We start from the raw sequence: 27,144 nt of genomic DNA, 5'->3' as shown, positions 1-27,144 counted from the left end.
CTTGGAATCTACAAAGAATCAGGTCCCGAAGGAAAACAATAATTAATATCACTAAAAACCAAGTCATTCTGGAAACATTTCACAGGCTTCCTTTAGAAGATAAACTTAAGTGTTACAGTAATGGCTTTATGGTCATGACATTAAACACATGACATAAAGCTCAGCTATTAATATTTTTATTCTTAAATATCAAGGCCCTCTCTGCACTGGGAATTAAGGATTCCAATTTAGTCTCCTGTCCAGGCCATCTACGGTTTCATAAACAATGTTCTATTTCCTTCATTGTCTGTAACAGTCCACTTCACTAGCTAACATCTGTCACAAAAGAATCAGGTTATAAGAGGTGATGTAAGTCAACTATTACTTAAAGGATTGAGCAATCCATCAAAGTGTTATAATTTAACAACTTATTTATCCATTAAACAATTGCTGCATGCCTAACTGCGTATGTGCCTGGCAGAAGAAAAGAGCGTATTACCTACTGTTAACAACAACATCTGGCGGCCAAAGGCAGTTTACTGGCTTATGACCCAGTCATGTTGCAGCTTTGCGCTGAAAGGGGAGAGGTTAGAAGGTAGAATATTGTCACTGTATTTATGCTTCTAAGTACCAAATCACCTAGATGACTATTCTGGAAAGAAAATAACTACAGGTCAACAATCCCTTATTGTAAACCCTTGGGACCAGGTGTGATTCAGAATTCAGAACTCCTTATAGTTTACAATGGCAATAGGTCCATATACCACATATTATGGAATGTCTCCAGCAGGGACTGGGGCAGCACGCTGTGATCAAACAGTATTTCTGCAGTGAAGTGAATGAATGCTCACACTAAGCAGCACGGATAAAGCCTATAAATGGTTTCACGTAACCACAGGCCAAGCCAGGTTTTACTTCCCAGGTACCCAATTTCTTCGTATGTAAAATGAAGTTCTATTGAACTTCTCCAAGTTATGGATTGACCAACATGAATGCTGAGTCAGAACTGAAATATGTTATCTGTATCATGCATTAATTTAGATATTGGTCTAGTGCTCCCCATGTGGATCAAAAGGGCTTGAAAATCACTCCACTTTCATAAACATTTCCTTAGTCTAAACAATGATGTTTTGTCTAAGCTGCTTTACTGCCTTCTAAACAAGCTATATGAAAATGTACCCATTGATATTGGTGGGTATAGGTAGGAGAAGGGCATTAAAAAATCCTTTTAGCTGTAAATTACCAAAACAAACCCCAGAAACCTTGAAATGTTTTTCTTGGAGGGCAGAAAATATGAAAGGAATATCAAGTACTAATACATTGTGAAAATAAAGCAGAGATTACTGAAGCATAAACTACAGCTTATCTATATTTAAAGTTTAAAAAATGTGTATTTTCAAATGAGACTTTAAAAAATGTGTTAAATAGTTATGGAACTTCTGTTTTGTCATCAAAAGGCCTTGGTGTCACATGGTTGTTGCACCTCTTTGGGAAATGAAGGGAAAACACTACATTTGTAGTCTTGGCCAAATGGAAGCTACTTAGGTCTGTGACATTTCCTTTTTCCTTTTTTGTTTCACCTAAAAGCAAAAGATACTAGCAGCAGTTCTTGTGTAGACTTAAAAAATGTCAAACAAACCTAGGTTCTATTTTCAATTCCTCTCTACTTGTTAACAGGTGACCCTCAGCTGATTTGTCCCTTAATTTTAAAATGCAGGTGATTTCTACCCTGAAGTACTGTTGAATGAAAGTGGTAGCTAAACATATATTTATGGCAGTACTTACTAGCTTGCTACTGAGAAAAACAATAACCCTCCATTCACTTATTGAATGTCTAAGGAAGAAGAGGTATTTTTTTAAAATTTCCATAGTTGCAGGTAGGTTAATGTTGAAATGTTTGAGCAGTGTCTAGAGAAATAGAGGTACCACAGATCTGAGGCTGATTAGGTAAGGATAAACTAGTTGAGCGTGCCAGGAACTTTCCTAGGTTTTTGGAATATATCAGATACAGTGAAAAAAGACAAAAATCCTTCCCTCAGGGAGCTTACACTCCAGTGCGACCACTTGAAGATACCAGCCCTATTCTTTCTTTCTATCTATAAGAGATACTAGTTACAAACACCTCTAATCTGTCCATTTATGGAGCAGAGCATGTACTCCCTAGCATGGTATTCCATTTTTTCATTTTATACCTTGATGAATTTAATATTCTCTAAAATCGTGAACCCCTTATGGTAAAGGTTCATTCATTTATTCTGTTATCGAGCTCTTAACCACGTACCAAGTATAGCAGATATAGACAAGCTTGGATACTTTCAGAAAACAGCAAAGCAGCCTCTTTCCCTGCCTGCCCCCACGAAACAAATGGAGATAATTTAGTACCTTCTAAAAGTATCTATGTCCTCAACATGAGAAATTTGAGAACTTCCTTAAGTCCACTTTATGGTGCAACTATTTTGATTTTGAATATATGAGGTAGAGCGTCACAAGTTTTTCAGTGCTTGGGTCTCTAAAGATCTTAATTGGGTCTTGGGTACAACAGTGAAAAAGAGAAAGTTCCTATTATTAAAAAATTTAGCCAGGGTTCTTAATCAGGGGTTCATAGTCAGAATTCAGGGGTCCATGAAATTGGATGGGGAAAAATTACATCTCTATTTTCAATAACTTCTAATAAAATCTGAATGCAGGCAACAGATCATAGTAGTGTTAGGCGTAAACGTGTCACAGCTGAACTCTGATGTTTTCCTATTACGATTGCTGCAGACAACTTGCTTGTTAATGAATTATAAAGCATATATATTTCTACGTCCAAAATTAAAATTTTTTGATAATTATTTCAATATCATTGTCTCCCTTTATTATCCAATATACTGTATTTTATGCTTTTTTTTTTTTTTTGCGGTACGCGGGCCTCTCACTGTTGCGGCCTCTCCCGTTGCGGTGCACAGGCTCCGGACGCGCAGGCTCAGCGGCCATGGCTCATGGGCCTAGCCGCTCTGCGGCATGTGGGATCTTCCCGGACCGGGGCACGAACCCGTGTCCCCTGCAACGGCAGGCGGACTCTCAACCACTGCGCCACCAGGGAAGCCCTGTATTTTATGCTTTTTAAAAACTTTTCTGAAAAGTGATCCATAGACTTCACTAGATTGACCAAGGGGTACATGACAGTAAAAGGTTGAGTCTAATGGTCTAAAGGGTCATAGTAATCTTTGTACCTCCACAGCCTCTCACTTGGTAACTAATCAATACATATGTACAAAACAAAATAAATGGATTTAGAACTGGTTGAACCAGTACCCCCTATCCCCAAATACTGACACTCTGGATGTCTATAATAGGATACCGTAGGGCTGCTTCTTATTCAAAATTTTTTAATCAAATGCTTTAGATGAAGACATGGATCATATAATTTGTTAATTTCCCTAAAATAAACTTTATACACCTGAATTAAGCAATACTTGATGTGGGTGGATTACATTCTTCATTGAACATACCTACAAAGAAACATTTAAAAAGTTTTGGCAACTGTGTCTTGGAATTGCAGCAATAAGAAATAGTGAGCACAATGGAAAGTAGTTAGGAACACAAAAATGAGAGGGGGCCTATGTATTGAGGCCTGACTTTGGCAAGTTAATTTACCACGGTGCTTTCAAGTAAAACTAGGTGAAGAGGAAATCACATGGTGAGTGCCTTAAAAATACAGGTCCCCAGGGACTTCCTAGTGGTGTAGTGATTAAGACTCTGTGCTTCCACTGCAGGGGTTGTGGGTTTGATCCCTGGTCAGGGAACTAAGATCCTACATGCCATGTGGTACGTGGCCAAAAAAACCAAAAAAACCCTACGTATCTGGTGTTCTATGTTAAATGTTACTGTATTTTTAAAGATAAGGAAACAGATTCAAAAGTTAATTTGCGGGCTTCCCTGGTGGCGCAGTGGTTGGGAGTCTGCCTGCCGATGCAGGGGACACGGGTTCGTGCCCCGGTCCGCAAAGATCCCACATGCCGCGGAGCGGCTGGGCCCGTGAGCCATGGCCGCTAAGCCTGCGCGTCCAGAGCCTGTGCTCCGCAACGGGAGAGGCCGCAACAGTGAGAGGCCCGCGTATTGCAAGGGAAAAAAAAAAAAAAAGTTAATTTGCCTAAGCTGATACCTTACTTCCTAGCTTATTAGACCAGAAATCCAGAACCCAGGCCTGACTCAAAGGCAGTTCTTTCAAGCTCTGCCTTTGGAATGTCTTACAGACCCAACATTCTTAAAGTGAACCATAAAGATTGAACTCACTTCAGGTATCTGCAGACCAAACCCTGAAAATGGTTTTATTTTAGACAATACTTTCCTTATCTTCTCAATCTTTAAACTGTGATAGAATCCCTGCTAATTATAAACTATGGTACGAATATCATATATGTTATGCATAAAATATATAGCGTATAAAGTATCATTTACTAAGCTAGGTATTTGGTAAACTGTTAAAACTGATGGGGCATTAACTTATAACATCTAAAGCAGAGAGAATCATACTCTCCATGATTAAAAATGGTTTAACTTTGAAGGATATATGTACTTTCAGTGAATCCTAATACATGGTGAGATTTGTAAAAAACTAGTTTTTGCCTCAAAAGTGATCTCACAGGCGACACTGCTTTATATATGCATTCAATTCTCACAGCAAGCCAATGAGGGAGGTACTATTCCCACTGCACAGATGGAAGCTGAGGCAGAGTTAAATAATTTGCTCAAAGTCAACACAATGGGCAGAAGTGTGACTTCAACCCAGGCTGACTGGCTCTGAGACTATGCTCTAAGCCACTACAGTATACTGCCTTTTGAGAGCTTATTAAATTTCATATTATTTTCTTAATTCTTCGGAAAACTCAATGAAGCTGACAAATACTATTTTTATAGGATTCAAAGTCTCAGACTGATGAATATACCCCAAATCACGTAAGTACTGAGATTCAAACCCAGGTCTTTCAATTGCTAACGCTCATACTCTCAACTACTAAATTAACTTCTCATGATCCTATGGTGATGATCTTAAGTGGATTTAACCATCATAATGCATAATATAAACACATACAATGTGACAGATAGGCTGTAGGTCTATTTTGACTTCAACTAGCACAAAAATATTTTAATAGCATGTCCTTGCCAGTGTTATCAGAGGAATTACTTTCCAGTTATTTGAACTGTTAAGTGCATTTTAAGTGAACTTTACACAGTATCAAGATATATTCTAGAAATTTAGGGTTCTCTCAAGCTACGATGTGTTACACATAACTTTTAAGTTTCTACTCAGATTACTGAAAGGCAGAATGGGTTCAGGCATGTAAATTAACAGCCTATTTGAAGTTTATCTTCATCAGACCACTGAGCAGGTATTAATAATTAACAATTAAATAAGTAACACCTTAAATAAACAACTCAGCAGTGAACAGGGATGTCCAATAACTTTCTGAATCTGGGTACAACTTTGGGCCCATGACAATTACTCAAGTAATACTGTTTTATCTTTTCCTCTCTCCAGATGGTTGAAGAGGTGGGAGACTATGAGATAGTCTTAAATTTGTTAGAAATAGGTTATTAGTCTGGACAGTCAAGTTTTAGCCTAAAATGGGGCATCTTGCTGGATGTATGGAGGCTTGCACTATGCACTGCAATCCAAAATGTAACTTATAGCAGAGCAATTCACGGGTAGCCCTAAGTTTCTCTTTTCATGGAAATACCTCAGGTTATTTCTTCTGGTACATCTCATGGAAAGCAATGAAACCTGGGTTACTGTGCCAAGATCTAGTAATAACCAACACCTTAGATATATGTTTTGATTATACAAAATCTTATCTGTCTTACCTGCTTCCTTCTTTTGCTGACATCTTTCCATTTATTCTGCCAGTTAAACTCCCAGAGAGAAACAGCAGCTCATTTACGTTACTGGGTAATGGGATGAGAGTGAGTACAGGTTATGGAAAATTTAGTTCATATCAGTCAGAATTGTATTTTCCACTTTTGTGGAGGGCCTGGTTGCCCTAAGGTGTTAGTTGCTTTTCTCTCCTTGTGACAATTATACCCTCCTCATGTAAGTAATCTAAAGAATTTGACTATCTCAGATTTCTCCTCCTTTAGGTAAATGTACATTGATAAAATCTTAGCTGGACAAGAAACAGACATGTCTTGTTCAAGTCTAACCTCCTGGTTCAACTGAGCACCATTTTTTCTAAAAGTGGTTGTGAAGATCATCCCAGTCAGTCTGGCTAGGAAGAATTAATGATACAGGTATAAAGGGCAGACACCACCTTTTAGAACAAGGCATTTTTCAAAAGAAGCTGAGGCTCATGGTCATTGCTATGTTTTTTTTGGAACTGTGATAAAAACCACTATTCTTGGAGTACAAGTTAGGTTAAATGAAAAGACCAGAAAACTGGGAAGGAAAAATAATCAAATCAAATGAAAAGCTGAGTATTACATACAAAAAAAAAAAAAATCACAAAAATACTTCAGAGCTCTTCCTCCTCTCCTCCTGGCCCGATTTCAGGGCAAGGTAGAATTTTAAGTCCTGATTCCTTTGGGAAATGATCAGACCGCGTGAAGTAGAATGTGATTTTGACCCCGAAGTAGGAAGATTTAAATATAAACCCTCTTTCAATCCCACATGCCCTCTGTAAACTCTTATTTCTTACCTCTTTTGGAGCCAAACTTCTTTTTTTTCCCCCCCAATACGCGGGCCTCTCACCGTTGTGGCCTCTCCTGTTGCAGAGCACAGGCTCCGGACGCGCAGGCTCAGCGGCCATGGCTCACGGGCCCAGCCGCTCCGCGGCATGTGCGATCCTCCCGGACCTGGGCACAAACCCGTGTCCCCTAATCATCAGGCGGACTCTCAACCACTGCGCCACCAGGGAAGCCCTGGAGCCAAACTTCTTAAAAATTATCTACATGCAGTGCCTACTTTTTTCCCCATTCCTTTCACTCACTCCTTAAACTCCTGAAATCTGGCTTCCTCTCAGTACTCCATAAATATTAGAATTTCCATACAAGAACCCAGAACTGCAACGAATGCAAAACGGATTCCAAGAATGAGAAAGACGAGAGTGCAGAGTTTATCTGGAAAACAAGAAAATCCAGCAACCCATCTTAGGCAAATACACTGCCAGATGAAATGCTACAATAATTGCTCATAAATTATCTCAGGACTAGTAAGAAACAAAGAAGCAAACAATTTTAGAAAGACAAAAACATGAATACTGAAAACAGAATAGTCATGGGACTGAAACTCAAGAGGCATAATACCCAATATTAAAGATACAAAGAGTAAACAAAGCAGAGTTGAAATGGAGATTCTTCCATTGAGCTTGCCAAATGTTAAATAAATAAATGTAAAGTTCATCATCAAAAACAGTACTTCCTGTACTTAGATTTCAAATGACCTTTAAAAAACTGAGACTGCAGGTTAGTATCAAAATCAACTTTTCAACCCAGGTTTCTTGCCTTCCAGGCCAGTTTTCTTCCTACAGATGTGTTACCCATGCTGGGCCCAGAACAGCACATTTCTGTCCCTTCATCTCAGGGACCAGATTTCAACCAATCCACCTAGCTGTCCTCAGGCTTTACGTCAGAACTCTCCAACCTTTGCAACTTTAATATCCCAAGCTCAAAGAAAAACGTCATAAACTCCAAGTATAGGCTTTTTAGTAAGCCGAACCCCAGAAAAGGACCAGCATTTCTATCATGTTTTATTTAGCCAAGAAGAAAATCCATCTCCTCTGAAGCACCTTTGAAGCCTTCCTTTTAGTAGTTCGTATGGATTTCTTTATTCATTCATCAAATCTTGGTTAATAGACTAATATTTGTCAGTTCTGCATTGTTACTTTAATATTTCAGATCGTTCTGTTTAGAATGCTTGCTAACAGAGCACTCTGATATGCTTAGGTGTTTAGTAAATGTTGCTTAATTCCCCAAAGGGTATTACAAACATATAGAACTGTGTTGATTACTTCAGAGGTATCTTATGTTTTTTGGAGTTTTTGGTGGAAGGTTCAGATTTGTTTGTTTTAATCCATTGCAGTATTAGACAAGTATCTTTCTTGTACATAGTAGATGCTCAATAAACATCTTCCGATTTGAAATACAAAAAACAAACAAAAAAGCACTTAATTTTCACTGCATTCTCAATTTTTGGGACAGAGTAAATGCTGTACCATCCTATTATTAGGAAAGTATTTCACTGAAATAGTATAGGACTGGTAAAGGTCATTTATATCACACTTATGTAAGACGTTTAGTTGCAGCTTAGCAATTGTAATGAAGTACTCTACTATGTTGTTATTTGCAATTGTATACTTTTGTACATCACCACTTAGGCAACTGCTTTATTTCAGCATGTTTAATAAGTTTTTCTATAATTTTTCTGTCTTGTATATAAGATATTATGAAACATTCACAAGAAAATGGCTCTACATATGCTAACACCGAGCCAACAGCATAAATGCTGTCCAGTTCAATGGGGACAACTGCCAAGAAACTATGAAAGATCCCACTTAATACTACATTAATGACTAAAAGTCTGGTGGTACAGGGTAAGGAAGGAGGAAAGCTGAGTTTTATTTTGGCTCAAAGGTGAAAAAATATTATCATTTAGGTTATGCTAAGGGTTATGGTTACTGAACTTTATCTTATGGTGGTGGAGTAGCTCAAAAGTCTCCAAGCTGTTCCATTTACAAGCACCTATGTGCCAAATTCACCAAATCATGACTTAGGTGTAAAGAGGGTGACTCTGACGAACATTTCCTAAAATGTTTTAAGACAGAACTCACTGAGGACTAATCTTTACAGCAAGTTCAATAACATACATCACCATCAAATAGTCCATATCAAATTAAGAATTATGAATATGTACCAACTTACTGTACATTAATTGCTTACAATTGTATATCTCTGCACTTTCCTTAAGTGGCTATATTCATGAACATATTTATATTGGATTAAGTTCATATTCTTGCAAAGAAATGTTTTTCTAGTGCCACTTTAATTATCCAAACCTATTAAAAACTGAGAAATAAAAAATCATAGGATAGAGGGCTCACTTTTCTGGTTAATCATTAGCTATGAGCATCTTGATTTTGCATCCTGACATTGCGATATTTATATTTACTACACATACCTTTTGTGGCCTATTAAACCCAGCAGGTAAAATTATGCCAACTTGTTACAAACACAACAGTGGGTCAACTAAACAAGACTAGAAAACATACACTTTAGTTTTCTGAATGTTGTTAAAGTAAAATGCTTAAAATATGAAACATTAAAGTTTGCTGAATGAGTTAAAGATCTTCCCTGGAGAAACTACAACTGCTGAACCCTGTATGACAGGCTCATCTGTGTCTACTTTAAAAATACACGCTGTTGAAAACATTTAACTCAATATAAAGCTATAATTATAATAATTATAATATAAAGATAATTTTTGGTAAAATGTTTTTCATTTTCCCCCTTAAGTTCGCTTGTCTCAATTCTGTGATCAGCTTAAAATAATTCTTACTGTAACTGCTGGGTTTACATCACCTTTGGGTTGCCGGCATTTCATTTCTGAGAATGCTAAGAAAATTGATTCTATTTTGGAAGAGACACAGACAGGTGGAAAACATAACTGACGGCTGTTCTCTCAAATTTCATAGCTTAAAATATAAAAGCATTTTAGAACTTTGAAGGCATGAAACAATTCTAACATTTTTCATAATTTAGGACATCATCTTTTACAGAATTAATTAACTACACTGATCCTCAGTAAAGACAGGGCCTAATTTTCATAATCAACTGTCGGGATTTTTCAAACTATACAAGAACACAAACAAAATTTTATTGTAATTTTTTTGACTTCAGCCATCCCAGGCACTAACACGATCTCAATAACAAGAATTTTACATTCCTTACGTGGCATGGGCTGAAAAAAACTGTTGCCCTATATCATCACTTTATCAAAGGAAAAACTGGAACTGTATTTTCCTAACAATTTGGTCATACAAGTTTGACTTATCAACAAATTGCTAAGAGTTCAGCTGAGGTAATCCCTGTCCTTGGGTCCTAAGTACTTTGAGACTACTTTTTTAAAAACTTAAAAAATCCACAAGAAACTTACATGCTCCAAAGTCCTCTGCTAAATGCTTTACATAACTTTGTTTAATCCTAACCATCACCCCCATGAGGCTGCTATTACCACTGAGGCTTAGAATGTTACGAATTTCTGTAAAAAATTAGCAAGCTATTCAAGATAGATTTAAAACTGAAGCAACAGGAGTCCAGAAAGGCCACTAATATTACTGCCCAACACACTAAAGTCAGTCTTCATATACCATCTCCAAGAGGACCTCCCTCCTCTGAAGGAAGACTTATTGAGTTTGACTCTTGGGGCTGCTTTAAAATTTTCATATGCTTGTTCTCTTTGTCTTGTCTTTATCCTTTAGCAGATATGAATGAAAGAATGTTACATGACTTTGAATGAAAAGATCACAAATGTAGTAATGAGTCAAAGAATTTTGAGCTAAAAAAAAAAGATACTCTTATATATCACGTACTCAAATACCAAGAATACTACAATAACATCAATAATTAAAAAAAATTAGGATTTAGGGCAAGGAGTTAAAGAAAAATTATTTTCAGAAAATTCTAATATCTTTTTGCCTCTGTCTAGATACTTCAGTTTCTTTTAAATATCTGAGTAACTTTACCATAATTCTGTCATAGCTTTGAGCTCTTACTGGTTAAGTGTCTCTTATGATCAGACTTTCTTCGTATTACACTAAACCCTCACTCTAAGAAATATCCAGGGCTTCCCTGGTGGCGCAGTGGTTGAGAGTCCGCCTGCCGATGCAGGGGACGCGGGTTCGCGCCCCGGTCCAGGAAGATCCCACATGCCGCGGAGCGGCTGGGCCCATGAGCCATGGCCGCTGAGCCTGCGCGTCCGGAGCCTGTGCTCTGCAACGGGAGAGGCCACAACAGTGAGAGGCCCGCGTACAGCAAAAAAAAAAAAAAAAAAAAAAAAAAAAAGAAATATCCAGGAAGTCAGGATATTGTGGTATTCTTAAAGCTAAAATTGATGTCCCCTCCTCCACACCATGCATAAATTGATCCCTAGGTTATCTACACATCTTCAAAATTCATTTATTAATATATTTAGTAATAAACCTAAAATCCTTGCCAAAACTTTGTTATTACCTGTGTGACACACCACAAAAAACCACAAATATGGGATGTGGAAGGCTGCTCTACCCCACCCCTGTGCACTCACCTCTAGTGTTTTAAAAATAAACAACAGCTGGTTACAACCCTGGACAATAATTCAGCTGGATGAATGGTGGGCAAAAGCTACACATTTCTAGAGTTCTACAGGTGTTCCAGACACTTGACCCTGTTGAAAAAACCCTTGATATAATAGCAACTAACTCAATACTCTTTAATGAACTACCTATAATTATAATACAAATCAATGTCCTAATTCCCCTTTAACAGAAAAAGAAGGTAGATTTCTTTATTTACTTAAGGCATTCCTAATTCCACTTTTCAGCTTTCTAACCCAGTTTTTCCTCTGGGACACTGAGGTTATTCTTTCAGAAGCTGGCATCATCAATTCCTCTAATACTAATTTTTTAAATGAAATTTCTACAGAGTACATAATTTTTTTTTCTAAAAGTTAAGGGTCACGGAGTTGTTTTTTGAGATAGTAACTAGACTTGTTTCATTTCTTTATGGTTAGATGTTCATTGGATATAAGGCTGGAAAAATTTCTAACTATCCAATCACATGACAAATTATAGAAATCACTACATTATACAGGTCTCATTTCTCACATACAGTATTTCTGTGAAATCTGCTGGGTCCCTCCCCCCAACCCCCCGCCATTTGTCTTCCATAGTAACTCAAATTGAGGTTATTGCTTACATAAAGAAGTATTATAAAATGAACAACATAAGTTCATATAAGACACAATACCACCCCTGAATCACCAAGCCCTAAGAATAATTTGTAAGAGTTTGAAACTAAGCCTAAATGTAAACCTGTTCAGTCTATTTCATCTCTATTATGCTTAAAACACATCTATAGTTATACTGATGATCAGAAAGAAAACAGTAAACATTCTGTACCTTTTCCTATACTTACCAACATTATTTGCAAAGAAGGTATTTCTGAATAACAAATAATTTCATAAGCTCTTCCCATTGTTGTATCCATGGATAAGTGAGGTCAATACATACTACCTTTGTTTAAAAATGAAACAAAGCCACTCATCTGCCTTGTTCCCAGAAACATGACATATATAAGATCATTCTTTATAAAACTGTTTTTGAAAAAAAAAAAAAAAAAAACTGTTTTTGTAGTTATCATCTGCATACATTTGAGACATGTTTTTGGACCATGCTTTTGTCGTTTATAATCACTCTGCCTAGTCTTTCCTTGATATGATAATCCATTTATCAGCTATAATTTTAACTCCTAACAAGTGAAGTGCATACCCCTGATGACCCAAAGTGTCAGTTAATTTTGTTTTTCAGGATAATACACAAAAGGAAAGGAGAAAAACAGCACAAATATATCGGCATTTTTAGCCCTCCGGACACCCTCAGGAAGAAAGAAATTTCCCATCTTTTCATAGTGTAGACAGACTCTGAAAAAGAACAAACACACAGCATTGTTTTAGTAACACAATCGGGAAAAAAACACAGTCCATTTGAAATACTGGGCAAAACAACTTAAAGACCAATGACTTCGGTTTCAGCTACCTAGTTCAACAGAAAATTAGTTCCTAAAGTGGTCGTATATATGGAGTTCCACAAATTAAACACTAAATGTATTTTTTAAGTTAGTCCGTGATCCATGCTACTTAACATCCCGTTTCCACAGTATTTTTAGCATAACGCTCTAGGTTTATTCAAGAATCCCAGTTACTCCGGAACCAATAGCCAGCCGCCAATCGGTCTATCATCAATATTCCCTTTCAACATCTCCCTGCTTTCGTTGGCAGGTATGAAGATGTCGTTTTAAACCGGGTGTGTTACTCCTGTAGGACTCTTCCTGTCTTTTATTTCGGGGCCAAAGCACCGTTCCCTTCCACCTTAGCTCCCTTCCAACATCGATTTCTTTGGAACCTTTTGCAAATCATTGCTGTATGAAAAACCAATGAGGGTACGACACCCTGGGGAAGGGTAAGGATGGTTCAAAAATGAATGACAAGAAGATAAAAATAAATTTGGGAGGGAGAGCCCAACTCATTTAGGTGAAAGCTTCTCCGACCAAAGGCGACAGAATCGCCACCCGGGGTCTCCGCACTCCCCAAAATTCACAACCCCCCCCCCGACTATCCTGTTAGCGGGTCTCAATGACGCTCTGACACCAGGAGTAAACTGACTCCCTCAATCCCTTAGTTATAAAATGGAGCAAGAGGAGTAGAGGGCCTCCGCAACCCCTGGAAGACCGTGAGGTCAAGGCCCACTCGGTCTCTCATGCCGCCACCAGCCAGACGCGTCCTACTCAGTCCCCCGATGCCGCCTCCATCCCCCGGTGCCCAGGTTTGGAACCCAGGCTCTCCGACCGGGTTGTCCTCCTCCTCACCGTCCCCTCTGCACCACCACTCGGCTCCCGCGTTCCCTAAAACCTCAGCCAGCTCCGCAGAAACGTCCTAGCACTCCTAACATGGCGGCCGAGTCCCCTTCGCTCCCTTTGCCCGCTCTGGGCGCGTCCGACCTTGGCGCATTTTGGGCATTGTAGTTCCGGCAACAGCCTCGGTGTCCCCGCCAGCCCTTGAGGAGACTACAATTCCCAGAATGCACCGCACCTGAGCATGGCTATTGGGGCCTTTTGGACAGAGGGATGATGTCATTGCAAAAACCCCACTGCATTCATTGTGCTAAGGTCTATCCACCCCCCTGCTGCTGCTAGGCTTGCGATTGCCGCTCGCTCCAGCTGAGCTAAGAGTAGCAGCAGCACCAGGGCAGGGACTGACTCCAGCCCTTGGACTTAGGACATCGCAACACCTTCCCTTGCGTGCGTGACTCATTCGCACATCCTTTCTGTTTATGCCTGGGGTGGGGAGAAAAATCCCAAACCAGGTGAGTTGAAGTGATTTATTCAAATGATTCTTACCAAGTTATTCCTCCCGCTTAGTTCTCAAGGCTTTCTTTTGGGAAGATGGGGGCGGGAGGACTGGGGAGGTGCTCGCAAACGCTGCTAAGCGAAAAGCTCTGTGCAATTTGGGTCACTGCAAAGAACAACTCCAGCAACCTTCCCCCGCCGGAGGACCTATGCCTGCCAGTTCCCTAGTCGCAACTCCCCTCAACCTTTTTGGAGTCTGGGAGAGGGGGCTGGGCTGCGGAGGACGTTGGGAAGTGCTCTTGGAAAATCAGAGGAAGGCAGAGGTTGGGGGACTGCAGTCCTGTCACACACGGCCCGAGTGCTCAGATTTGAGTGGGAAGGGGTGATGCGTGGGGAGAAATGGAGACAGTGATTTAATGTGGTCGCACTACTTTGGAACATTTCATGTCACTTGGGCGAGCACACACTATTCATTTTTAAGATGAACGTGCTTCTGAGTAGGTTAAGTTTTGTGGGGCTTTATTTTATGTGTATGTGTGTCTACGTCGTTTGTCTCGCCTTTTTTGCTGATTTGAGGTGACAGTGTCCTTTAATGGTGCACTCCGTGCCTGTCAGAAACATTTCACGTGTCTGGTGAAGGTTCTCTTGGGCTTCTAGATGCAGCATTTTTGTTAAGTGTTTTTCTTCTCCCAACTGCAGGATTTCAGGATTGTTTGGAAGTGGAGCCGACAGATTTGTGCTTGTGTGAGTGTTTTAAATTACATTGCAATAGGCTCCTTGCCACTGACAATGGTACCATAATGAGCTGCCGTTTCCTGAGGCACAGTCACCAGTCACAAATAACGGTTTGGAGAAGGGATCATTAGGTACACTCTGGTTCATTTTAAAGCGTTAGGGAAAGGAAAAGTTAGAAGCGCCATTAACCTTCATTTGCCGTTACTGAAAGGTACGCATGGAAGAGTGATCCTGGAGGTGGAAACCGAGGAGGATAGTAGAGTTTTTTTTGCTTTTTGGTTTTGGTTTTTAAACAAACTGACACGTTTAACAAGACAGAGAGCATTTCGACCCGTATGATATTGGCTCTCTTCTTGTAAGAGTTAGTAGGATGATTAGTACAATAAATATGTTATTTTGAAATAAACAGCTGGCTGACTCCAGAACAGATGGGGCCAGTCTTAGCTGAGAGATCTACAACCTTGGAAATGAATGGACCTGGGGTCAACCACACCCCCTCTTGGAATGTAAAAAGGAGAAATGCCAGAGTGTTTTATGCTTAACTTCAAAATGCTAAACCTTTCATAGCCAAGGCAGGCATTGGGGGAAAGTCATTACTAGTTGTCTTCTGTTGCTGAACCAATTTTGTACATTTTTAATTCAGACCCTTAGGTCTCTAAAGTTGCAGCTGGGCGATGCTTCGTTAAATGCTGCTTGTTACTGGATGCAAAGGACAATTCATTGTATGGGCTTTGTGGTAGAGTGATTTATTGGGATGCAATGAGCAGCTTTGGGATTTGGGAAAAGATGGACTGCTTGGCTTTGCTTCTCTCTGTGTTTTTCTGTTGCTTACTGTCTGCTTTGCTGAGCATCCCTCCCGCTGTACCTTCCTTTCCCCACCCCTCTGTGTCTCTTGAAGTTCTTCCAGTTTATTTCCCTGCCTCTCCATTTGCAATTCTCATTTTTCCTCTGTGTTTCAAAATCTCCCTCTTATCACCAGTAGATGACATCTCTTTCTCTGAGTCACTTTCCAGTCTCTAATACCCTCTCATCCCTTCTCTTCTTCACCCAGAAATTCCAGGGTGAATGAGACTGTGCTAATAGTTATTCTACAGAGTCCTCATTGAAGAGGCTTTGCCTTTTCTTTTTCTTGCAGTTGGTGCTTGGCAGGATGAACAGCAACGAACCTGACCCCTTGGCCTGGTTTGTGGCTTCTGTGACAGACATAGTTTGGCCTCAGCAGCACGTGGACAGTTAACTGTTGCAGTTGAGCTCATGCCACTTTTCCTTTCCTTGGTACCTGTATTAAGAGCTGCCAATGCATTAGCAAGGTTTTTAAATGCTCTACACAAAATGTTCTCATAATTCCCAAAGAACAAGTAGACTTCGAATGGCTTCTGCCTCATTTAATACTTTTTTTTTCCTTTCCCTGCTTTAGTATGTGGTAGGAAGGCTGTCTTTTCCCCTCCCTTCCCTGTTGATTGCTGAGGAGCAGGTCCAGGTGGCCAAACTAGCCATTTGTTTTTTTTTTTTTTCTTAAGGTGCTTGGAGCAGCAACAGCTTTTCCTCCTGTTATTTCTTCTCCTTTGTGGATGAAAGAAGTTTGTTATTTTATAAACTTCCTATTAAGGAGAAGGATGTGGTAGTGGTTATGTTTGTGTAAGACAGTGCTTCTCTAGGCATGAAAAGTCTAACTGCTGCCCATCTGGAGGCAATTAGTGTGACAGGCAGATTCAGAAGCTGTCATCTTGGACCTCTCACTCACCGTCTTTTCATCCCTTCTTCTAAGCTGTGCCCTCTCCTACCCAGGCTTTTTAGTGTTTTAGGGAGGAGAAATGAGCAGAATGGAAGGTTAGTTTTGGCCCTATCACTGCTATCCCTGTGACCTTGAAAAACTGTGCATTCCTTTCTCTTTTATTTTATTTTATTTTATTTTATTTAAACTATTTATTTATGGCTGCATTGGGTCTTCGTTGCTGCACGCGGGCTTTCTCTAGTTGTGGTGAGCGGGGGTTACTCTTTGTGGCGGTGCACATATTCTCATTGCAGTGGCTTCTCTTGTTGTGGAGCACGGGCTCTAGGCATGCAGGCTTCAGTAGTTGTGGCACGCAGGCTCTAGAGTGCAGGCTCAGTAGTTGTGGTGCATGGGCTTAGTTGCTCTGCGGTATGTGGGATCTTCCCGGACTAGGGCTTGAACCTGTGTCCCCTGCATTGGCAGGCGGATTCTCAACCACTGCTCCACCAGGGAAGTCCTCTCCATTAGTTTAAATCCTTTGCAAAGGGATAAGAATCCTTTCCCCTTGGTTTACTTGGCCTGATGTTATGGCTTCAGCCTGTCCTTCTGTCAGCAGATATGGTGAGCAGCTACTATATTCTAAGGACTGGATACCTCAGTGAAAAGAGACGCTTCCACTGCCATCATGGAGCTTATGTTCTAATAGGGGAGATAATCATTGGAGAAGTAATTGCAGGTGTGATGAATGCTCCTGCCAAAGGGGGATGTACTACTAGGTGGGATAGAAGTGCCTAATGTGGTGTGCTTCCCTTGTCTGGGAGAATCAGGGAAGGCTTTCTGTAGGAAGTGACATTTCAAGAAGACTTGGAGAGTGAGTGTAAGTAATTTAGGACGGCAATGGGTGGTGCTGAGAATGGAGACAAAGGGCAACTGCATGTTCAAAGTACAAAGGAAAGCGATAAATATGAGGATTTAAAAGGTTAGTATATGGGGGCAGAGCAAGAGAGAGAGAGACCAGAATGAAGACAAATGAGGCTGGAGAGGTGGACAGAGTCTAAAGAGTGGGCAGTTTTCTGAGCCACAGGTGAATTTGGTCTTTATCTTAAGTGAATGGCTTTACTTAGCTAGATGAATTACATATGCAGGTAGAATGATGTTAAAACCATCACGGTGGCTGTTAAGTGGGAAAGAGACTGGAAAGAATTAGCCAAAGTGAACGTGAGATGAGGTAGCACGTCATTTTTGTAGTCTACGTGTGGGATGGTGGTGGCTTGGATCTAGGGTGGTGGCAGGGGCTAGGACAGAAGGGAAGAGATTGGAGAGACACTAAGTTTGAAGATTATAAGTGATAAGACTGTAGACTGATTGGATGTGGGTATAGGGAAAAGAGAGAGTCGAGATGACTTGAGTTTTTCCTTGAGCCACTGGAGATGCCGCTTACAAGAGAAAGGTAACATTAGCTGGGGACCAGATTTTTGTTTGTTTTCTCAAGGAGGAGGGACTTTTGGTCATATTGAGTTTCAGGTTCCAGGAAGACATCTAAGATCTTTCACTCACCCTGTCTGTGTGTAGGATGCAGCATGGTGGAATGGAAGAGAGCTCTGGTGAGGCTTTCTAAGACTGAGTACTACTTATTTATTAGCTGTATGATTTTGGACACGTCATATTTTTTGGTGAGCTTTAGTTTCCTCATCATAAGATATATTTATTCCACTAATTTATACTGATCACCAGGTATACGTGCACTGTGCTAGGAATACAGCATTGAATAAGATAGTATTTGCTTTGGAAAAATTGCTCAGGTGAGGGAGTGGAACATAAACATATAATCACACACAGAGAGGTTTGTAGGCAGTGCTAGGAGAGCACAGCCCCAAGGGGGACTTTCATCCTTCCTTGGCGGGGGAGGAGCAGTGTTCACAAAGTTGTTGGTGACCTTTGACCTGAGACATGGAGGCAAGAAAAAACTCACCAGTCTGGGTTCCCAGGCACCTAATAGAGTGCCTTGCACAAACTGGGGACTCTGTGAATGTTTGTAGACTGAATAAACTAATCTAAGTCATAAGGGCCCATTCAAAAGCAGGAAATATCAACATATCGGAAGATGGCAATGAGTAATGCAAATATAAAATGTAAAATGGTTTTAACAAATGCATTAAAATGAGGACACCCAAGCTTCTGAAATGTTTTTTGGTTGACTTAAAGGGAAATTTGAAATATTTCAGATCTGGTTTCTTTTTGGGCTGAACTTCATTTATTCCAGTTAGTTTCTCAAAAATAATTTTGATTGTATAGAATTCCCTAGATCAATGGGTTTCAGACTTTTGAATTTTATAGATAAGTAAAAATACAAAAAATAAGATAAAATTGGGTGAGTTGTTGCCAATGGTTATTTTTCTGTAGTAAAGATATTTAAAAAATATGTCCTCCTTCGCTTTATCTCATGAAATAAAGGACATTTTATATCAAAAGTTGTAGAAAGAGCATAATTTTAAAATTAAAAATATATTTAGCTTTGTGAAAAATTCTCTATTTTTTTCATTTTATTGCAGAATAGTAAAAAACAAGACAAACAAATACCAGAATGTTAAAATAATTTATGGAACCATTGCCCTATTTTCTTGGCTATGGTGGAAAGGTGGCCCATCTCCAAACATTTCCAAGTGTGGAAGAATTTTGTATGGACCACAGATCATTTATTTTCAGTTTATTCTTCACAGGAATTCAACCCTCGAAAGCTAGGTAGGACTCCTCGAGATTAGTTTAAGGTAGGGCTTTTTTTGCGGTACACGGGCCTCTCACTGTTGTGGCCTCTCCTGTTGCTGAGCAGAGGCTCCGGATGCGCAGGCTCAGCAGCCATGGCTCACGGGCCTAGCCGCTCCACTGCATGTGGGATCTTCCCGGACTGGGGCATGGATGCATGTCCCCTGCATTGGCAGGCGGACTCTCAACCACTGCGCCACCAGGGAAGCCCTAAGATAGGGCTTCTTAACTTGTCCCTGGAAGATCCTCAAGGAGACCATGAACCCCAGAGATCATTTGTGTGTGTGTGTGTGTGTGTGTGTGTGTGTGTGTGTGTGTGTGTGTGAGTTCACATGTGCATTGTGCATTTTTCTATCACTACATGTGTGTCCTTGGGCAAATGACTTAACTTCTTTGAACCTCTTTCTTTGCATGATTGTCGTGAGGTTTAAATGAGCTAATACATTTTGAAATGTCTGGCACTGTGCCTGGAATAGCTGGTGCTCATTGAAGCTGTTTTTGACATTATTTATTATTTTACATATTTTATTTATTGGCTGATGCTTTCTTGGTACCCACAGTGACACAATGAAGAAAAAGATAACTCAGTGTAACTAGAAACTTGATGCAATGGGAAGTACACAATATCGCCAAGGTAGAATTCTTGACAGAAATGTTTAACCTAAATCTAATCATGAGGAAATAATCAGGCAAGTCCAGATTGTGGGACATACTGCAAAACAGCTGGCCTGCGATCTTCGAAAATGTCAATGTCATGAAAGAGAAACAAAACAAAACAAAATGAATGGGGGACTAATCTAGATTAAAAGAGACTAAAGTGCTGTGACAACCAAATGCCACATGCAACCCTTGATTGGATCCTGGACTTAAAAAAAAAAGCTATAAAGGACATTGTGGGGACAGTTGGGGAAATTTGAATGGGAGCTGCATAGGAGATGACAGTGTAACAATGTTAGTTTTCTTGGATGTGATAATGATTCTGTCTGCTTAGCCTGCCACATTGTGGACATTGGTGTCCAGGTCAGTTGCCCGTTCCTGAATGTCATGTTTAGGAATGTCACAGCAAAGCTACAAGACATCAAGGCCTGCTTCAGAAGATAGTGATTTTCTTGATAACAGCACATATTTAATTAGCCTATGGGCTGGAATACCACTTGTTGGCAGATATTGTAGGTGACCTTTTCTGTCCTTTCTAACCATGATTCTGTCACTCCCTAAGAGTGCAAACTTCTACAGCCAGCACTCTTTATTTCTAGAGGTAGTAATGCAGGTAGAACGCTAGCTGTTTCCAAAGTGAAGAGCGAAGATAAGCGGGGCTATAACTCAGGAGTAGAGCATTTGACTGCAAAGAGGAAAGGCCATGAAAGAGCACATAAATATATATCTTAAATTAGTTTTTTGATTCTAGACATAACGTAAGATTAAGCAAAATTCATTACAGAAATATACAACAAACTACTGTACAAAGGGAAAATTCCCTTGATTCCACCCCACCATAGTCAACTGTTGCGATTTTGATGTGTATGGCTGTCATTTTGTCCCACACATATGCTAATGATATTATTATAATACATATTCTGCTTGCTCTTTTACTTAATATATTTTCAGGCATTTGCCCCATGTATTTGCATGTTCCTCTAACTTGCCCTTTTCAGTGGCTGTTGGACACTACTGCAGTGAGCATTTGAGCATGCATCCTTTTGTAATGAACTTGTGGGAATATTTCTGTAGGATTCATTTCTGGGGTAGAAATGCTGGGTCAAAGGGCACGGACAGTTTCCCTTTAATTGCCCCCTGATTTAAATTCTTATCGCAGGGACTTCCTTGGTGGTCCAGTGGGTAGGACTCCGAGATCCCAATGCAGGGGGCCCAGGTTCGATCCCTGGTCAGGGAACTAGATCCCGCATGCCGTAAGGAAGACTGGTGCAGCCAAAATAAATAAAATAAGTATTAAAAAAAATTCGTATCGCAGTCTTTGACACTGCCATTTGTCAAGTCCATTAGCCACTTGGGCTACCCTCTCTTACTAAGGGAAGGAATTAGTGATGGGTGGACAGAAAGTGGGGAAAAATGGAATTAAGAGTTCCTGCTGGTTTTTGTGATGGCTGTAGTAAAGGTTGATATGTAAATAACATGGAAACCTCTGGAAGAGAGAAATAAAATATATTTCCCAGTCTGCAACACAGCAGGATGTTTAAGAAGTGATCTGAAATAGTAAAGCAGCCAAGAGTTTTCCCCCAGAAAATTCTGCAGAAAAATTTTATCTTTGAGTTAAGGTTAACTTCACTAAAATGCAGACACCATCAACCTTGAAGTGAAAATAACCTCTTCTGCTCACTTCCTCTCCATCTCCTTCACATAACCACACAAGAAAGGGGAATTTAAGCTCCACTGTTTTAATATCTGAAGCACATGGTAAAAAGGCCTGATTTTTCATCTTTCTGAATATCCATAGAAGCAATCCCAAGGCAGATTTTTGGCATTTTTTTAGTAAAAGGTCTGAGTTTAGGAGTGGCCATCAGTGACTCACTGTCCCAGCAGAGACCCTGGGATCGCTGAGCTGTGAATTATTTCCATTCTTTTAGCCAGTTATTTTTGTTCTTCTGTGGCTGGGTTGAGCAAACACAAATTTGAGTTGTGTGCTAGGTGGGTAATTTGTCTTTTCAAGCCTCAGTTTATTCATCTCCAAAATGGGCATTATTGTGAGGCTCAGATGAGATAATGTGTGTAATAGGGCTTTGGCAAATTTATGTGCACATAAATATGTGCTTTTGTTAAGGTGTTGCTGTCTCTGGCTGGGCCAGCTCATATTAATCTTTCCTCTAATTCCAGTGGCATCTGTTACCCAAAAGACTTTCTTTAGGCATTCTGTCTCATAATGTCTTATTATTATGTCTTCATCCAATATTTGTGAGCATAAGCTAAATGCAAATTCTTCTGCTGGGTGTTCTGATAGGAAAACAAAGGTGGAACCATCCAGGAGCTTTCCTTCTCTGCTTTTATTCTAGGAGACTAATATCTTTTAATGAGAGTCTTCAATAATATATGCTTTACAAAGGTGTATTGTGTATGCTGTCTTATTCTGTCAACCTGGGTGGTAGATTTTAGCTCCACTTTTCCATGTAAATGAGGAAACAATTCTTAGTGACGGTAAGTAACTGGTTCTGTTCTCTTTTTTAAAGTTACCTAATTTAAAAAAAATTTGCAGTTGTAGGCCCCAGGTAGATTTTCTGGAACCGAAACCTTACTTCATCTCCAGCTGCTTCCTGTTTTTGCCTTGCCATCTGATCAAAAGTGTAAGCATTCTGAAGGCAGGACTGGCTGGCTGGTGGTGTTTACTTTGATTTGGTTTATTTTACCCATGGGCACAGGGGAGGAGCTTTTTGTAGATGTATTGAGTTAGTTGAAGCCATGATGGGAACAATCATAGCACCTACTGGGTGCTGGGTCAAGTGGTTTACATGTTTGGTTTGATTTTTTTTCCCCAACTTATTTTGAAAATTTTCAAACATATAGAAAAATTGCAAAAGTATTACAGTGAACACTCTTACACCCTTCATCTAGATTTGTTTGCTTTACCATTCTATGCACACACACACGCACACATACGCACACACACACTTTTTTTTTCTAAACCATTTGAAAGTGAGTTGCAGACACGACAACACTTTACCTCTAAGCACGGGAGCATGTATGTCTAAAGAACAAGGACATTCTCCCCTGTAACCACAATATCATTATATTGAAACAATAATATTCTTCAGATTTCCCCAATTGTTCCAATGTCGTTTATAACGTTTTGGGGGGAGGGGGACCCAGGATCTAATAAGGATTACTTACACAATGTAGTCGTGTCTCTTTAGTTTCTCTTAATGTAGCAAAGTTTCCCTGCCTTTTTTGTCTTTCATAATATTGACATTTTGATCTCAGCTGCTTTGTAGACTGTAGATTGGATTTGTCTAATTGTTTTCTCATTCTTAGACTCAGATTAAACATTCGTGGTAAGAATTCCCTGGAGGCGATGCTGCATCCCTCCCCTTGCATCACATTAGGTGACACATTCTGTCAGTTTGTCATGTCACTGGTGATGTGAGGTTTGTATTTTGGATGAGGTGACATTGCCTGATATCTGCATTGTAAAGGAACCCTTTTCTCTTTGTAATTAATAAAATTGTGGGGTTATACTTTGAGATTGTTTGGATATCCTGTTTCTCAAAAACTTTCATTCAGTGGTTTAAACATCTATTGATAATCCTGGCCTAGGTTAATTAACATCTATTAAAGGATGATTTTCTAATTTGCTCTTCCGTTCTGTATTTGTTTCCTGACATTTTTCTTTTTTCTTTTTTTTTCCACACACACACACACTGTATTTTATTTTTACAAGAGATAAATAAACTGACACCAAGCATTGTAAATGGATGACCACAACAAAAGCAACAATGATTGCAATTACCAAACATGAAACACACTCATATTGTGTCATAATATTGACATTCAGTCCAGTAATCCTCCACCGTAACAGCTCCTTTACTTTGCAGTGAAAATTGATTTGTTTTTTTTGCCTCTGAGTCCTTGTGGGATTTTTTTTTTAATTCAAACAGAAAGTCACAAAAATTATAATCATCCTCATCAGTTCACTCAGTCCCATGTAATTTTTTTTTCATCTTGATCTTTTGTTAGAACTTTTATGAATTCATCAGTTTTCCATTAGAGTTCTGAAAATGCTTATTCATTCAGTTCAGCAGTATCGTCAGTTACCAGAAGCCTGTACTTGTCAGAGTCTGACATTTTTCTTTTAAATAAAATAAATAAATTTTATTTATTTTATTAAAAAAAATTTAGGCAGTGAATTTTTTCTGTATTTGTTTCCTGGCATTTTTCTGATAGATTAGCTTTCAGCTCCCCTCCTCTTTTATTTTTGTATTTTTATTTTATTTTTTAGTATCACTTGGATTCCTGGATTCTTTTCCCCCCAATGTGTTATAGTCCATTACCAATCTTCTGCCTCCCCTCCCCCAATATTTATGCTTTTTGATACAAAAATTGTCCCAAGTTTGGCCAGTGGGAGCCAGTCTTATCTCATTGAGCCCTAAAAGCAAACTGATAAAGTAGGTGGAATTCTGCCCACTTTATGAAGTGAGGAAATTAAGGCTCGGAAAATACAAGTAACTTTCCTAGAGGCATGTAGCTAATAGCTAGTTAGCAGAGGAGGTTAGATGCAGACCCGGTTCCAACTAACTCTGAAGTGGTTCCTGCTATTGGTGCTGTCTCCTGACAGTCCAGGAGCAGAATGTTACCTGATAAAACCAAGTTAAAAAGAAGGTACACCCTGGTGGCACAGTGGTTGAGAATCTGCCTGCTAATGCAGGGGACACGGGTTCGAGCCCTGGTCTGGGAGGATCCCACATGCTGCAGAGCAATAGGCCCGTGAGCCACAACTACTGAGCCTGCGCGTCTGGAGCCTGTGCTCTGCAACAAGAGAGGCCTTGATAGTGAGAGGCCCGCGCACTGCGATGAAGAGTGGCCCCCGCTTGCCACAACTAGAGAAAGCCCTCGCACAGAAACGAAGACCCGACACAGCAAAAAAAAAAAAAAAAAAAAAAAAAAAAAAAAAGCACAAGCATTGTATCATTGTTGCTAATAGCAAATGATTGGAAACAACCTTAAGTGTGCATCAGTGGGAAACTGGTTAATTAAATGGGTATGTTCACAAAAGGGAAAGCTATTAAACTACAAACAAAAATGAGGGTTTCTCTAAGTACTGATATGCGAAGATCTCCAAGCATATTTTAAGTGAAAGGAGGATGATCCAAAAAGAAGAAAAGAAGAACGCTGGTGTAGAAGAGTGCATACTTTGTGAAAGAAGTGGGGATAAGAAAATACATTTTAGGGCTTCCCTGGTGGCGCACTGGTTGAGAGTCCGCCTGCCGATGCAGGGGACACGGGTTTGTGCCCCGGTCCACGAAGATCCCACATGCTGCGGAGCGGCTGGGCGCGTGAGCCATGGCCGCTGAGCCTGCGTGTCCGGAGCCTGTGTTCTGCAACGGGAGGGGCCACAGCAGTGAGAGGCCCGAGTACCAAAAAAAAAAAAAAAAGAAAATACATTAGAAATTGGAAGGATATAAGATAACAAAATGATTACAGGCACAGGGCAGTAGGAGTGAGTGGGGTGTGTGTGTACATAGTGAGCTTTCTTAAGATTTACTATTTTATATAATGCTGCCTTTTAAATTTTTTTTAAAAATTATTTATTTTTGGCTGCGTTGGGTCTTTGTTGCTGCATGCGGGCTTTCTTTAGTTGTGGTGAGCTGAGGCTACTCTTCATTGGGCTTCTCATTGCAGAGGCTTCTCTTGTTGCGGAGCACGGGCTCTAAGCACACGGGCTTCAGTGGTTGTGGCTCGCAGGCTTTAGAGCGCAGGCTCAGTAGTTGTGGTGCACGGGCTTAGTTGCTCCGCCGCATGTGGGATCTTCCCAGACCGGGGCTGGAACCCCTGTCCCCTGCATTGACAAGTGGATTCTTAACCACTGCGCCACCAGGGAAGCCCTATCATGCTGACTTTTAAAATAGCTTTATTGAGATATAATTCACACATCACACAATTCACCCATTTAAACTGTACATACAACTCAGTAGTTTTTTAGTATATTCACAGAGTTGTGCAGTCATCACCAAAATCAATACTTAGAGCATAGTGTTGTTGTGAAGATTAAACAGGGCCCTGCCTTTCAAGTCTCACCCTGGTGCCCTTCACCTAATAGGCCTCGACGTCATTTGGGTATCCTGGGTGGGTAAGGCAGCAGTAGCCCTTAGCGGTTGTTTGGGAGCCAAATTAAAATTGACACGTAGCATATGGGGAAAGTATTGTTCTGAATTCAAAATTGGAACGTATGGTCTGACAAAGAATTTTTACCCTTATTTATAAATTAATTGCAAGGTCTTATAAAATATATGTATATCATCACATTTAGTTATCCATTTAACAGATCATCTCAGTATAGAGTTAAATTTACATGAAGTCATGATTGTCCTAGGAAAGTTAGGAGTTATGGTCCCTTGGGGTCACATTTGGGCCAATATTAGCATTCAGGCAACTCTGTCTTACCTTCTCTTTTTCTTCCCTTCCCTCTCCTCCACCACACAACTGAGTTTCTGATTTTGTCTCAGAGAGCCATTTAAATTAGCCATGGCAAATGTTAATTGTTTTGGCAGACAAAAAGAAACTCGAATAAGCTTTTCCTTCTAACATTTAAGAACGCTACTTTCTAAGAGCTAGCTTTGGAAGGAATGTTTCTGGTCTGGAAAATTTGGATAGCAACCTCAAAAGGAATTAATGTCCAAGAAGATCTGGGAGTGGGGTGGGGACACTCAATTTCCTTTGAGACAGATCGAAATAAATACTTCTGTCTGAAATAGTAATAAAGATCTATTTATTTCTTTCATCGTTTTGTTGAAATGTTCAAAACATGAATGATCAAATCCAAAATAGATTTAGCCCAGGCACCAAAAAAACCCTCAAGTCATCCTGATTAAAAAAACGTTTATGAGGGACTTCCCTGGTGGCACAGTGGTTAAGAATCCGCCTGCCAATGCAGGGGACACGGGTTCGAGCCCTGGTTTGGGAAGACCCCACATGCTACAGAGCAACAAAGCCCGTGCACCACAACTACTGAGCCTGCGCTCTAGAGCCTGCGAGCCACAACTACTGAGCCCGCATGCCACAGATACTGAAGCCCACGTACCTAGAGCTCGTGCTCCGCAACAAGAGAAGCCACTGCAATGAGAAGCCCACGCACTGCAACGAAGAGTAACCCCCACTCTCCGCAACTAGAGAAAACCCACGCGCAGCAACGAAGACCCAACACAGTCAAAAATAAA

The 27,144-nt window shown here is 40.1% G+C and overlaps 1 protein-coding gene and 2 long non-coding RNA genes across 6 annotated transcripts in view; 1 reads left to right on the top strand and 2 right to left on the bottom strand.

The window, feature by feature from the left end:
* Positions 1 to 12,304, bottom strand: part of LOC132526202 (uncharacterized) — a 36,526-nt gene extending 24,222 nt beyond the window's left edge. For 2 of the 4 annotated variants that reach the window (XR_009542490.1, XR_009542489.1), the window contains exon 1: positions 5,827 to 6,646. This is a non-coding gene — a long non-coding RNA (uncharacterized LOC132526202). Of the gene's footprint in view, positions 1 to 5,826; positions 6,647 to 12,123 lie in introns of those variants that run through there. The other 2 variants (XR_009542491.1, XR_009542492.1) reach the window with 2 other exon arrangements.
* A 188-nt stretch (positions 12,305 to 12,492) lies between these two features.
* LOC132526201 (uncharacterized) lies at positions 12,493 to 13,689 on the bottom strand. Its single transcript, XR_009542488.1, has 2 exons — positions 13,573 to 13,689; positions 12,493 to 12,628 (listed from the first exon to the last, which is right to left on the bottom strand). It is a non-coding gene; the product is annotated as an uncharacterized LOC132526201 (long non-coding RNA).
* Positions 13,690 to 13,929: 240 nt separating this feature from the next.
* Positions 13,930 to 27,144, top strand: part of RAB30 (RAB30, member RAS oncogene family) — an 89,138-nt gene continuing 75,923 nt past the window's right edge. Inside the window, exon 1 of the mRNA XM_060157865.1 lies at positions 13,930 to 14,069. The gene's annotated coding sequence lies outside the window, so the exon portion shown is untranslated. The remainder of the gene's footprint in view (positions 14,070 to 27,144) is intronic.

This window comes from Lagenorhynchus albirostris, chromosome 9 (assembly GCF_949774975.1).
Source record: "Lagenorhynchus albirostris chromosome 9, mLagAlb1.1, whole genome shotgun sequence".
Taxonomy (NCBI): domain Eukaryota; kingdom Metazoa; phylum Chordata; class Mammalia; order Artiodactyla; family Delphinidae; genus Lagenorhynchus; species Lagenorhynchus albirostris.
The sequence above is the reverse complement of the archived record's forward strand: the minus strand, read 5'-3'. Positions and strand labels throughout refer to the sequence as shown.